This window comes from Triticum aestivum, chromosome 7D (assembly GCF_018294505.1).
Source record: "Triticum aestivum cultivar Chinese Spring chromosome 7D, IWGSC CS RefSeq v2.1, whole genome shotgun sequence".
Classification (NCBI taxonomy): domain Eukaryota; kingdom Viridiplantae; phylum Streptophyta; class Magnoliopsida; order Poales; family Poaceae; genus Triticum; species Triticum aestivum.
Window position 1 is genome coordinate 61,361,537 of NC_057814.1, and position 13,105 is coordinate 61,374,641.

A 13,105-nucleotide genomic window follows, 5' to 3' on the forward strand; every position below is an offset into this window, starting at 1 on the left:
AAATTTGGGGTTGCGATGCTTATGTGAAAAAGTTTCATCCTGATAAGCTCAAACCCAAATCGGAGAAATGTGTCTTCATAGGATACCCAAAGGAGACAATTGGGTACACCTTCTATCACAGATCCGAAGGCAAGACATTCATTGCTTAGTATGGATCCCTTCTAGAGAAGGGTTTTCTCTCGAAAGAAGTGAGTGGGAGGAAAGTAGAACTTGATGAGGTAACTGTACCTGCTCCCTTATTGGAAAGTAGTTCATCACAGAAATCTGTTCTTGTGACTCCTACACCAATTAGTGAGGAAGTTAATGATGATGATCATAGAACTTCAGATCAAGTTATTACTGAACCTCGTAGGTCAACCAGAGTAAGATCCGCACCAGAGTGGTACGGTAATCCTGTTCTGGAGGTTATGTTACTAGACCATGACGAACCTACGAACTATGAAGAAGCGATGGTGAGCCCAGATTCCGCAAAATGGCTTGAGGCCATGAAATCTGAGATGAGATCCATGTATGAGAACAAAGTATGGACTTTGATTGACTTGCCCAATGGTCGGCGAGCCATTGAGATTAAAATGGATCTTCAAGAGGAAGACGGACGTTGATAGTAGTGTCACTATCTACAAAGCTAGAATTGTCGCAAAAGGGTTTTCGACAAGTTCAAGATGTTGACTACGATGAGAGTTTCTCACTCGTATCTATGCTTAAGTCTGTCCGAATCATGTTAGCAATTGCCGCATTTTATGAAATCTGGCAAATGGATAAACAAAACTGCATTCCTTAATGGATTTATTAAAGAAGAGTTGTATATGATGCAACCAGGAGGTTTTGTCAATCCTAAAAGTGCTAACAAAATATGCAAGCTCCAGCGATCCATCTATGGACTGGTGCAAGCATCTCGGAGTAGGAATATACGCTTTGATAAGTTGATCAAAGGATATAGTTTTATACAGATTTTTGTGCAGACTTACATGTAGGTCCCACAAGTCATAACGCCCGGTCGAATAGAAGGCGTTGACTTAATGGGCGACATGGGCCCTGTTTGGATACTCTAAGTCAGAGGTTAGATTCTAACCCTGAACTAACTCTAACCAAAGTGGTGTTTGGATGGCAGGGTTAGATTGACAACAAATGTATCCAAACAGGGCCATGGGTTGAAACGTGCCTATAATAGTACTTTGTAGAGTAGTCGTTTCTTGGTAGGGCTGGTTAGTAAGAGCATGTACAATGGTTGATAAGGTAGTCTTATCTTAAGTCTGCCACGTATGCAAGTGGTAGTAGTTTCTTGGCATTATTAGTGTTTTCTTGCATTATTAGGGGTTTCTTGTAAGGAACAATGTACTACTAGCGACAAAAGGCGATTCTAGGTTGCGTTGTACTCCAACGAGTACTACTAGTGATAGCGGGAGTGTATACCTCGTTTTGTGGATTCGATCCCGGGCGAACGCACGGCGGCCTTTTTTTAAATAGTAACTTTGCTGCGAGCCAATATTTTACACGGGTAGTTTGAGTTTTGAAGTCAAACAGACGTGCGGCACCACAATCTGGGTGCACTGGATAGCCTAGCCACGTGAACGGGTTTTCCTTGCCAGCATCTCGTGGCTCGCGTGCTCGCCCTAGCCGCACCTCGCTTGCAGCTTCCTCATCTGCTAGTAGCATATTTAAACTAGCGCCTCCCAATTAAGCCCGAGGAGCCGGAAAAGCCTGGCGGGCATTGGGAACTGTGCAATGTGGCTCTGTACGTAAAGTGCTCTACTACTACTCGGTAGCCTGTGGCGTTGCACGCATGGACTTCACTCCATTATCGGCTCTAGTATAAAAGAAATTCCTCTTGACGTGTTTTTTTTTGAAACGGAGGCAAAAGCTTTGCTTCATCTCATTCATAAAGAAGGAACTACTAACAAAGTTCGACGAGATCCATTACACCTCCATAAATGGAAGCGAAAAGCCTAGTCTCGCTGTATCAAATAACTCAAATGTTCTGCCCCCGTAGTAACCGTCGCTGATAAATAGGCTGCTAGTGTGTGCGTGAGAGGAGCGGCTGAGTAGGCCAGCTACGTGAGAGGAGCGGCTGAATAGAGCTCCGAGAGTACCCACTAGGCCACTACGCATGTGTACTTTCCCTGCATTGATAGTACAGCGATGGTTCTAGACAACAGTAGTACCCTCCACTTCCAACTGTAGCTCCTTGGCCCTGAGATTCAAGAGTTCAAAACTGGTGCACTATACTAGGAGTACAGTACATCGCACTACTAGTTGAGAAAATAGTACTAGTACTGCTACAGTACGAGTACGTACTCCTGCGTCACATAATGTAAGACGTTTTTTGACACTAGTTGGCATGTACAAAAAATAGCAAAAACATACCCAAAATTTCTTAATCCACGCCAAAAACTACTAGCTAGTGCCAAAAATTTCTTACTAGTGCTATTATTTACAGTATAATGCAATCCCATAACGTCCCATAATGCTAGTACTAGTAGTAATTAATAGCCTCACCCCTTCGCTAAGGAATGATCTACAGTTGGAAGGGACGAGGCCCTGCGGTTACTACGCTCTTATCTCCTCCTCGCCAGTTCCCCTCCCCCCGAAGAGAAGGCAGTTCGTCGCTGCTCCCATGGATTCGCCAGGCGGTTCTCCTCCTCGTCGGGGCTGGGAGACCTTGGACGATGATCCTCTGGGAGAAATCGCACGCCGCTCCAACGTCCTCACCACTGCAAGACTCGGTGCTTCCTGCACCAACTTTTTCAAGACGGTGCTTAAAATGGCTTGGGAAAAGGCCATGCTTGTTGGTCTTCCATGCGTCCTTGAGGAGAAGGTTCTTCTATGGGACAATCCTTCGAACAGTCCACCGCTCCCTGGCCATGGTTGCACGTTGACTCTGCTAGAGTTGCCGAAGTTGAGAGGTAGTCGGATTTTGTCCGATGAGCAGGTCAGTAATGGAGTTTGATCATGTAGTACTTAGTTATTCCATTTCCATCCCGTAATTTCTCCGGTGCCCACCGTCTTATATATAGGTCTGGGTCGGTAGCAACGAAGATTGGCTTGCATACCTCCGGCCAGATACCACCATCATTTTGCACAACATCCACAGTAGTGCGGCCGTTCCGGTAGACCCCTTCTCCACCATTGGGATCGGCCTTCCAGACTGGCTGGGCTTGAATACATATGATGATGCCTACATGAGATTGAAGAAGATAGCAATTGCGGACCCGCCGACAAAGTGACGCGGCTACGACAATTACTATCTCATCACGGTGTTCGACATAAGGATTGCCATCAATGCAAGAGGCAGTAACGGCAGGGGCTGGCGCATGTTGGCGGCGGCAGATTTGTACCCCTACACGTTCGAAGACGCCGTGCACCATCTAGGCCGCATCTTCGCGGTCACAAGCCAGGGGACTTGTTTCATCTGGTTGCCATCCGACGGTACGGGAGATTACAAACGGAATGCACAAACCATCATTTGCATCCCTAACGGTACTCCATTATTTTGCAGGAACCAGACATCCCGCGATCAAAATAAGATCGCCGATCCTGGATGTGCATTTGCATCCGCGATTCGGTCTAACCTGGAACCTTGTAGCTGACTTTGGCATATTGGGATCAACTATCTTAGTAGTCGTTACCCATGGTACCACTGATGTGCAACATGGTCACACAATCTACCATGATCGGGCCGTCACCATCTACCCAGGTATTCCATTTTTTAACCCTCTCGCCTTCTCTTTCATTGTTGTACTAGTACTCTACTTACGTACTAGTAGGAGTACTTTTTACGTTGGAGGATCCGTATAGCTAGCTAGGCCCTTGAAGACTTGAACCCACTAGCTGCCACCATTTTTGTTTTTCCATGTCTTACTGTGGCTATGAAGGAAATATGCCCTAGAGGCAATAATAAAGTATTATTTATTTCCTTGTATCATGATAAATGTTTATTATTCATGCTAAAATTGTATTAACCGGAAACATAATACATGTGTGAATATATAGACAAACAGAGTGTCACTAGTATGCCTCTACTTGACTAGCTCGTTAATCAAAGATGGTTATGTTTCCTAACCATAGACATAAGTTGTTATTTGATTAACGAGATCACCTCATTAGGAGAATGACGTGATTGACTTGACCCATTCCGTTAGCTTAGCACTCGATCGTTTAGTGTGTTGCTATTGCTTTCTTCATGACTTATACATGTTCCTATGACTATGAGATTATGCAACTCCCGTTTACCGGAGGAACACTTTGTGTGCTACCAAACGTCACAACGTAAATGGGTGATTATAAAGGTGCTCTACAGGTGTCTCCAAAGGTACTTGTTGGGTTGGCGTATTTCAAGATTAGGATTTGTCACTCCAATTGTGGGAGAGGTATCTCTGGGCCCACTCGGTAATGCACATCACTATAAGCCTTGCAAGCATTGTGACTAATGAGTTAGTTGCGGGATGATGTGTTACGGAACGAGTAAAGAGACTTGCCGGTAACGAGATTGAACTAGGTATCGAGATACCGACGATCAAATCTCGGGCAAGTAACATACCGGTGACAAAGGGAACAACGTATGTTGTTATGCGGTCTGACCGATAAAGATCTTCGTAGAATATGTGGGAGCCAATATGGGCATCCAGGTCCCGCTATTGGTTATTGACCGGAGACGTGTCTCGGTCATGTCTACATAGTTCTCGAACCCGTAGGGTCCGCACGCTTAACGTTACGATGACAGTTTTATTGAGTTTTGATGTACCGAAGGAGTTCGGAGTCCCGGATGAGATCGGGGACATGACGAGGAGTCTCGAAATGGTCGAGACGTAAAAATCGATATATTGTACGACTATATTCGGAGTTCGGAAAGGTTCCGAGTGATTCGGGTATTTTTCGGAGTACCGGAGAGTTACGGGAATACGTATTGGGCCTTATTGGGCCATACGGGAAAGAAGGAAAAGGGCCTCAAGGGTGGCCGCACCCCTCCCCTTGGTCTGGTCCGAATTGGACTAGGGAAGGGGGGCGCTCCCTTCCTTCCTTCTCTTTTTCCCTTCCTCTTTTCCTATTCCATATGGGAGGTGGAATCCTACTAGGACTAGGGAGTCCTAGTAGGGCTCCAGACTTGGTGCGCCCCCTCCTAGGGCCGGCCTCCTCCTCCCTTACTCCTTTATATACGGGGGCAGGGGGCACCCCAGAGACACAACAATTGATCCTTGAGATCTCTTAGCCGTGTGCGGTGCCCCCCTCCACCATATTACACCTCGATAATACCGTTGCGGAGCTTAGGCGAAGCCCTGCGTCGGTGGAACATCACCATCGTCACCACGCCGTCGTGCTGACGAAACTCTCCCTTAACACTCGGCTGGATCGGAGTTCGAGGATGTCATCGAGCTGAACGTGTGTAGAACTCGGAGGTGCCGTGCGTTCGGTACTTGATCGGTCGGATCATGAAGACGTACGACTACATCAACCGCGTTGTGATAACGCTTCCGCTGTCGGTCTACGAGGGTACGTGGACAACACTCTCCCCTCTCGTTGCTATGCATCACCATGATCTTGCGTGTGCGTAGGAAAATTTTTGAAATTACTGCGTTACCCAACAGGCTATATATAATAAGCCGGTTATTTTACTTCCTCTATACCGGAGTAGTACTATTTGCTGCACAGTATTACTGACCGCCATATTTGAGCACAACATTATTTTGCATGGACCTTGACTATGTACGTCACCATGTGTCCAGATCTGAATGCCGCGTGTACCAGATGAACGGCGCCGAGTTCGACCACCGTGATGCTACGTGGGTGCCGAGGAACACTCTTGGAGAGTACTCGCTTTTCATTGGGGATAGCTACCCCATTGTGAAGCGGATGCCACCTTCCGTGCACGACACAGAAGGCCTGCCATTCATGAAGCATGGTTGTGTCTTCAGTGCGCACCGCCGGATGAACGACATGTTGGGACACGCTATCCCTGATTTATGCCGCTTCAGCTTGGATGAGTCTCCATCGTGTGGAACTGGACTAGAAAGCTGCGACAATGATTCCTTTTGCCCACCGCTATGGATCGTGCCATCCATGAAGAACACCTGGGACTGGAACCTGGAGGAGGACATGTATCCCATCTATAACGTGTAAGTGGAGTACGGTAAATTGTGAACGGTAGCACTGTGAATATATGTAGACTAGTCGTGCACAAATTTATCACATGAATTGGAGATGAACTTGTGTGGCATACTGGTATTTGTCCTTTAGAATTTATTACTAGTAAATGTGTTATGTGTACGTGCAACTTGTGTGGTTGTTGCACGGGCTCCAACACGCTCTTTGAGAAAAAAAAAGATGGCACAACTTTGGATAGACGTGACGTGGCGGCATCATACAGTAGCATCGTTCGCTATAGTTGTAGTACGCTCCTACTAGGATGACAACGACTATAAAACCTTGTGCTTGGCTCTTTGCCTCTTCGGGAGGTTCAACAGTTTGTACTTGTGTGAACCTTGCACTTGGCTCTTCGCATCTTCGGAAGGTCCAACAATGATGATACTACAGTACACATTATGCTTCTGGCAATTTGACACCAATTGAACGGTTGCACGTCCACCGCGAGGGCGAGGGAGAGGGAGAGGGAGAGGGCGTTATAGTCAAAACCCTCTCCTCGTCCTGCAAACAATACGCTCTTTACGATCACTATATATAGTTTTGCGGTGATTACACGGTCACTAGCTCATCATAGAGCACCGTATTGCACCCTACTGACCGGCCACATAGTCGACGTGGCACTTTGTTGACTGGTTAAATTTTCACCTGGTTTCTGAGTCCCACATGTCAGTTGGCAGAGCAAAGAAATCAGCTAAAAACAAAGAGTGTAGTACATCCACACTTCCAATGCATTTAGCCTTTAATCTAAATCGATATTGATTGACTAATGCACCAACTTGTGCTCTAGGTATAGGCTACATGTCTATCCTTAATTACAGCATGCAACAACCTTCATTTAATCTTCTTCTCTCAATGGTCGCATGCACACATAAGTCGGTTACTTTTGGGCGTTAATTATGCCCTGGTCAATGTGTAAATCTCTAAATGTACAGTCTTTCATGGACATAGGGAGTAGGTTGAGCACTTGAGCGTGAGCATGTGTGTTGCGTCGTGTGCTGTGTGCCACATGGGTGCGTGAGTGTTGCGTGCATCCATGTGTACGTGTGAGTGTTGCATGTTGCATGCATGCATGGGGCTTACTCCCTCCCATTGACATGTTCATATTTCAAGCTTCCTCTGTTCCCTCCATATGGTGATACTCCCTCTGTTCCCAAATACGGAGTAAAATCCCTCCCTCTGTTCCCAAATACGGAGTATTTGTCTTTCTAGAGATTTCAACAAGTGACTACGTACGGAGCAAAATGAGTGAAGTGAGCGTATAGGCATAGGGATAATGTAGAAAGGAAGTCTTTGCGATCCATTATTCCCCATCTCGGTCAGAGAGAACTATTCAACTAGTCTTCGCAGTTATGTGACAATACACGCTGCAGCAGATGAGACACTTAATTAATAAGCTGAACCAACGTGTTGGTGTTACTAAATCAGCCTTACCTAGTACTGCCATCATGTTTGCCAGTAGAGCACGCTTCTGTCCTCCATTAACTGACATATGGGCCCTCTTGTGGTAGACCCACATGTCATCGGTGTAACTATTTACACTCCGAAGGACGGTATATCCTGGTAGTACTAGTAGAATTGAGATTTAATGCACTTTCTTCCCCGTCTTTCACTCTTCTTCCTCCTCTCTTCTTCTTCCTCCTCTCTTCTTCTTCCTTCTCTCTTCCCCATCGTCGGTCGCACACCATTTCCCCCCGCTCACTGCTCGCCCGCCGGTGCTATCTTCCTTGGTAGCTCGCGCGTACCATATCCCCCCGCTCACTGCTCGGCCACATGAGGAGAAGCTTCTTCGCTCGCCCGCCCGAATCCACTTCCCCGCTGGCTCGCAGGCACCGTAAACCCCAATGGCAGAACCGACTGACACGCAGAGCCGCGATTGGAATTCCCTCCCCGATGTTCTCTTGGAGCAGATCTGTAATCGTATGGACCTACTCAGCACCGTCCGTCTGGACGCATGCTCGGTGTCTTTGTACCGTCTACTCGTCTGCAACCGGCCGGCTCTTTTCAAGACACCCTGCTTGCTGATGCCCGATCCTCGCAGATGGCCCAGACACCGACTTGACGATCCTACGGAGGTTGCCGTGGTGCCCCTCGACATGCTACCACTACCCGTCCACTTGTCCTTCATGCGTGGCCACTACTGGGCGAGCATGAAGGCCAACTAGATCGTCCTCATCCACCAATCCGGTAGTCCGTGGCGTCTCGTGGATATCTACACCCAGCGAGAGATCACCCTTGCATATTTGGATACCGCCGCCATCGAGCCTCGCGGCCCGCCGGACACTCCTGCCTACTATGCACGAGACGCGTCGAGCTTTTGGCTCGACCTCTGTTTGCTGAAGTTTGTAATCTGTGAAGTGCCCACACCATCAGAAGACTACATGGATTACAATCTCATTGCCGTGTTCAACATGGGATTAGTCTATCTGGAATCCGGTCGCCATACATGGTTATGGCTCATCGTCGATCCTCTTTACCCAACACTTTTGTCTGATGCTATAGTGCACTATGGCATCGTTTATGCGGTCGACGCACAGAATGGCTGCCTATACTGGTAGAATCTATCATCGTGTAATTGTTCTATCTCATCTCATCTTTACCTTCAGAATACGACTGCCTGTTCATTGTTACAAATTTAGAATATATAGTATGTCTATAACCACATCATTGCTATATGTTCCTCTCATTTCCTAGATTTTTATGACCACACATGTTATTGTTGGAGTTGATATGAGAACAATTGGTATCTAATGATTGTTAGAATAGATATTATGAGTATAACCTCATGATTGCTATATGTTATTCTCATTTCCAGGATTTTTATAACAACGCATGTTATTGCTTAGAGTTGATATGATAACTGTAGTAAGTTTTATGGTAGAATATGAGTAGGCCCTGTCATATCTGTTTTCCTCTCATTGTTACATGATGTTTGGCCATGATATATTGCTAAAATATGAAAGCCATTGGCTTCTTTTTTTTAACTTGGGGTATGATTATGACCACGGCATTGCAATTCTATGTCTATGATACGTGTCACTGTTATAATAATCTTAATTCCACACATACTCTGAACATGATTGTTTATTTTTGTCCTTTTGGTCTCCAATTTGAATTGTTGCAACAGATGCAAATGCGCTGGCCTTCATGATTCCAGGACCTAGAATCATACCAGCCGATGGGTGGTGGTTTATCACTCGTTCAGCTGACGGTGGTCATTTGATGCTCATTTGCACGTACCAAATTGACCAAACCATTTCATCAAACCACATGCAGTACAATGCCTGGGGCGTTCGTGACATTGATGGCTATGGCTGCTTCGTGTTTGAGAAAGATCCCAGCTCCGTTGGGCCAGGCGTATTCAACCGGAGGCGGGTTAACAGCCTCGGCAACCACTCCATGTTCCTCAGGCTCAGTTATCCGATCATCCAACCAATCATCGATCATATGACCGGCGATGATTACCGTGCTATGCAACTTCCATTCGCCAGGGGGGACTGTGTCTACACATCATACCATGGGTTTCATGAATCACCATATCCAGAGATTCGTCGACACAGCTTGTTGCCAGATAATCTTCAGTGTGTGAAAGGCATCAAGCTTCCATGCGATGGATGGCTTTTGCAAACCCGACATGCGGCGATGTGGTTCATGCCAACAGCAAATATGCACAACTTGATTCGTACTGATATGTAGACTGAGCCATGTATTCTGCTGCTGTAGCACGACCCTCTTTTGTTGGATATTATGTACTGTTGTTAGTTTGAAGCACTCCTCTGGTTTGAAGGATAGATACCTTTCTGTGATCAAGTGCATCCTAACTCACCTGCGCAGGATGTACTAATAATGATGATGGAGATGCTGTGCAGTATATATATATATATATATCACTTAGGCTTCAAGTGCGTACTTGTTAGTTAAACCTATGGTTAAAATGTGACACTAAATATGACTAGTAAGTAGTACAGTAGCAGTACTAGTATACGTGGGTCAAATTATTCATCATGTCCACACATTGAATTGACGTGACAACACGCTGCGCGTGAGGTGACACAAGAATCCCGGAGGCGTGTTCGGGTATTCTGGACTTCAGATTTGGAGTACCACTTATCTGTCGAAATCTTTCATCATTCACTTATAGCAGTCGATTGATCATACATTGAGTACCATATAACTGGAATTAACCCATGAAAGTCGAAGAAGGATTGGCCGGTGCTGCCGGCTGGCATCAAGTTCGATCCCACGGATCAGGAGCTGATCGAGCACCTTGAGGCCAAAGTGAGTGCTGACAGCGCGAGATCTCACCCTCTCATCAATTTGTTCATACCAACCATCGACAGCGAGCACGGCATATGCTACACCCATACTGAGAAACTTCCAGGTAAGACACCGATCGGCCGTCTACTTGCGCAAACATATTCCTTTGTTTATAGCTCTATTTTTCTTTTTAGATGCAGACCTGGTGAAGCAATTACAATTTGACAGTTAATAAAAAGTGAAACAAGTGAGTACAACATGCCAAAGATGTTATGAAAATGCCAACTACGTATACTAAAACCTGTATTCGACAATACTGCAGGTATCACACTGAGTGGCCTAAGCAAGCATTTCTTCCAGCGCAATTCCAGGGCGTTCAAAAGGGGCACGTGGATGCGTCGCAAGATACAGTCGGAGTGCGGCATGCACGCGATGTGGAACAACACCGGCAATACCTTGCCGATGATGGTCAACGGCTGGCAGACGGGCAGCAAAAAGGTTCTGGTGCTGCACACCAACAAGAACTTCGACCAGCAGAGGACCAACTGGGTGATGCACCGGTACCACCTCGGGGACCTGGAGCAAGAGAAGGAGCGGGAGCTAGTCCTCTGCAAGATTTTCTACCAGACGAACACTAGGGCCAGGAGTAAAAAGATTATAAGTTAGTTTGGTATTGGTACTTGTACTACCTTGTCGTCCGCCAGTTGGTATTGTTGTTAACGATCTTTTGGTATGAACTTGGCATTTGCTTCCAACCATCATGCCGAGGGTCGACGTGGATATAAAGCTGAATCATTTGTTTTGAAACGAATTTTCAGGCACCTGATTTTTATTTGATGGGTAGCATAAGCACCTGCCGTTCGAATATCCAGTTCTCCAAAAATTTTGAAACAAGTGCATGCTCTTATTATCACAATGAAAAAACAATATCCCTGCTGCATCCCAGTTATCAGTCTGTACTTGCAGAATTCTCTTGTTTATTGAGCACGTATATTGTTTTTGCAGGTCGAGCAAGTTTCAACTGGGCTGTAGACTGCCCAGGCTTCGTTTTGTTTTTAACAGGCCCAGCCCATGATGACAACGGGGCACAAAGATCCAGCAGGTATCTACTGGCCTCTGGCCCGCCAGCGTTAGTTATAGTTTTTCTTACAACATCCGCAGGCGGTTTTTTTACTGAATCAAACACACAGCCCGGTTCTATTTTCCTCTTGAAATGCATGTCCTACATTCGTTTTAACTCCACCGAAATATGCAAAAGAAGGTTGAACTTTTTGACTGTGGTCCTAGGCAGAAAATGGGCTGTAATAAATCACTTAAGAATTAGCAAATGGGCTGCAAATTATTAAAAAATAGCAAATGGGCTCTATGTTGTCTGCCACAGATTTGGAGGCTGACTTGTGGGCCTACTAAGTTCATGCGTACACAAGGTTTATCAAAAAAGAAACTTAGTCAACAATCGACTCTACCAGCGTCAGACCGTTAGATGTCAATCTAACGGCAATCGTGCTTCTTCAGTCTCTGATCTTCCTGCCCCAGCCGCCCAAACCAGCGCCGTCGGAACCGCCTGCTCCCGCCTCCCATGGCCGGCTGTGCTGCCGGGCAGGCCTCACGGCCCCATCATATACTCGCATCCTTGGCATGTCTATCCCTCTACTCACCCACACCTCCTGTTATTTTCCGGCAACGGCAGCCGAACCAGTCAACCCTCGTACTCTCCACCGCGTGGGCAGCCACTGCCGTTTCTTCCCCGGCTCCGTGTCGTTCCCTTCATAGGCCTCACCGTCGTCCACCGCCCTGGTGCTCTCGGCGCGCCGTGGTCAACGAACGACATCCATCGGAAGTGGACAGTACGTGGAGAGGCTGACAGCTGGGTCCACGGCCGCACACAAGGAAATGCCTCCTTATTACGCGCAAAATAATGATTCCTCCACTTGACATCTGGGACCCGTCGGAAGGGCCTCTGTATTTCGTGAACAAAAGTTCCCTCCGCTGACAGGTCGGGCCCACCAACTATATCTTCGCACACAAGGAAGTGCCTCCTTATTGTGCACAAAAAATGAATACCCCCCTGCCAGCTGGGACCCACCACAATGGGAGGCTGACTTGTGGGCCTACTAAGTTGACGGGGATGGAGGGCTTTGTTAACTTAGTCAATATGAACGATTCTAGCTTCAGTGACCGTACGATGTCCATCCAGCGGCCTTAGTGCTTCTTCAACCTCTGGTCTTCTTGCTCCAGCCGCCCAAAGCAGCGCCGGTCGTGCCGCCTGCTCCTGCCTCCCATGGCCGGTTGTGCTACCGCGGAGGCCTCACCGCCCCCATACTACTCCCACCGCTGGCCAGGCCATCCCCCCACTCACCCACACCCCCTGTTATTCTGCGGCGACGGCAGCCTCACACCGCAGTCGAACCAGTGAACCCTTGTACTCCTCTCCGCGTAGGCATCCACTGTCACGTCTTCCCCGGCTCCGCGTCGTCCCCTTCCTAGGCCTCGCCGTCGTCCACCGCCTTGGTGCTCGCGGCATCACGTGGTCAATGTGGTCAACGACCGACTTCCATCGGAAGAGTACTGTACGTGGAGAGGCTGACAGCTGGGTCCATGGCCGTAGCTGGGTCCACGGCCATAGCCTAGTTTTTTTGGTGATTTGCCAAGTCTCTTTGTTAGGCCTGTTGGGCTGCAAATCTTTCAAGACGAGGAGAGCTTCATACGGCTG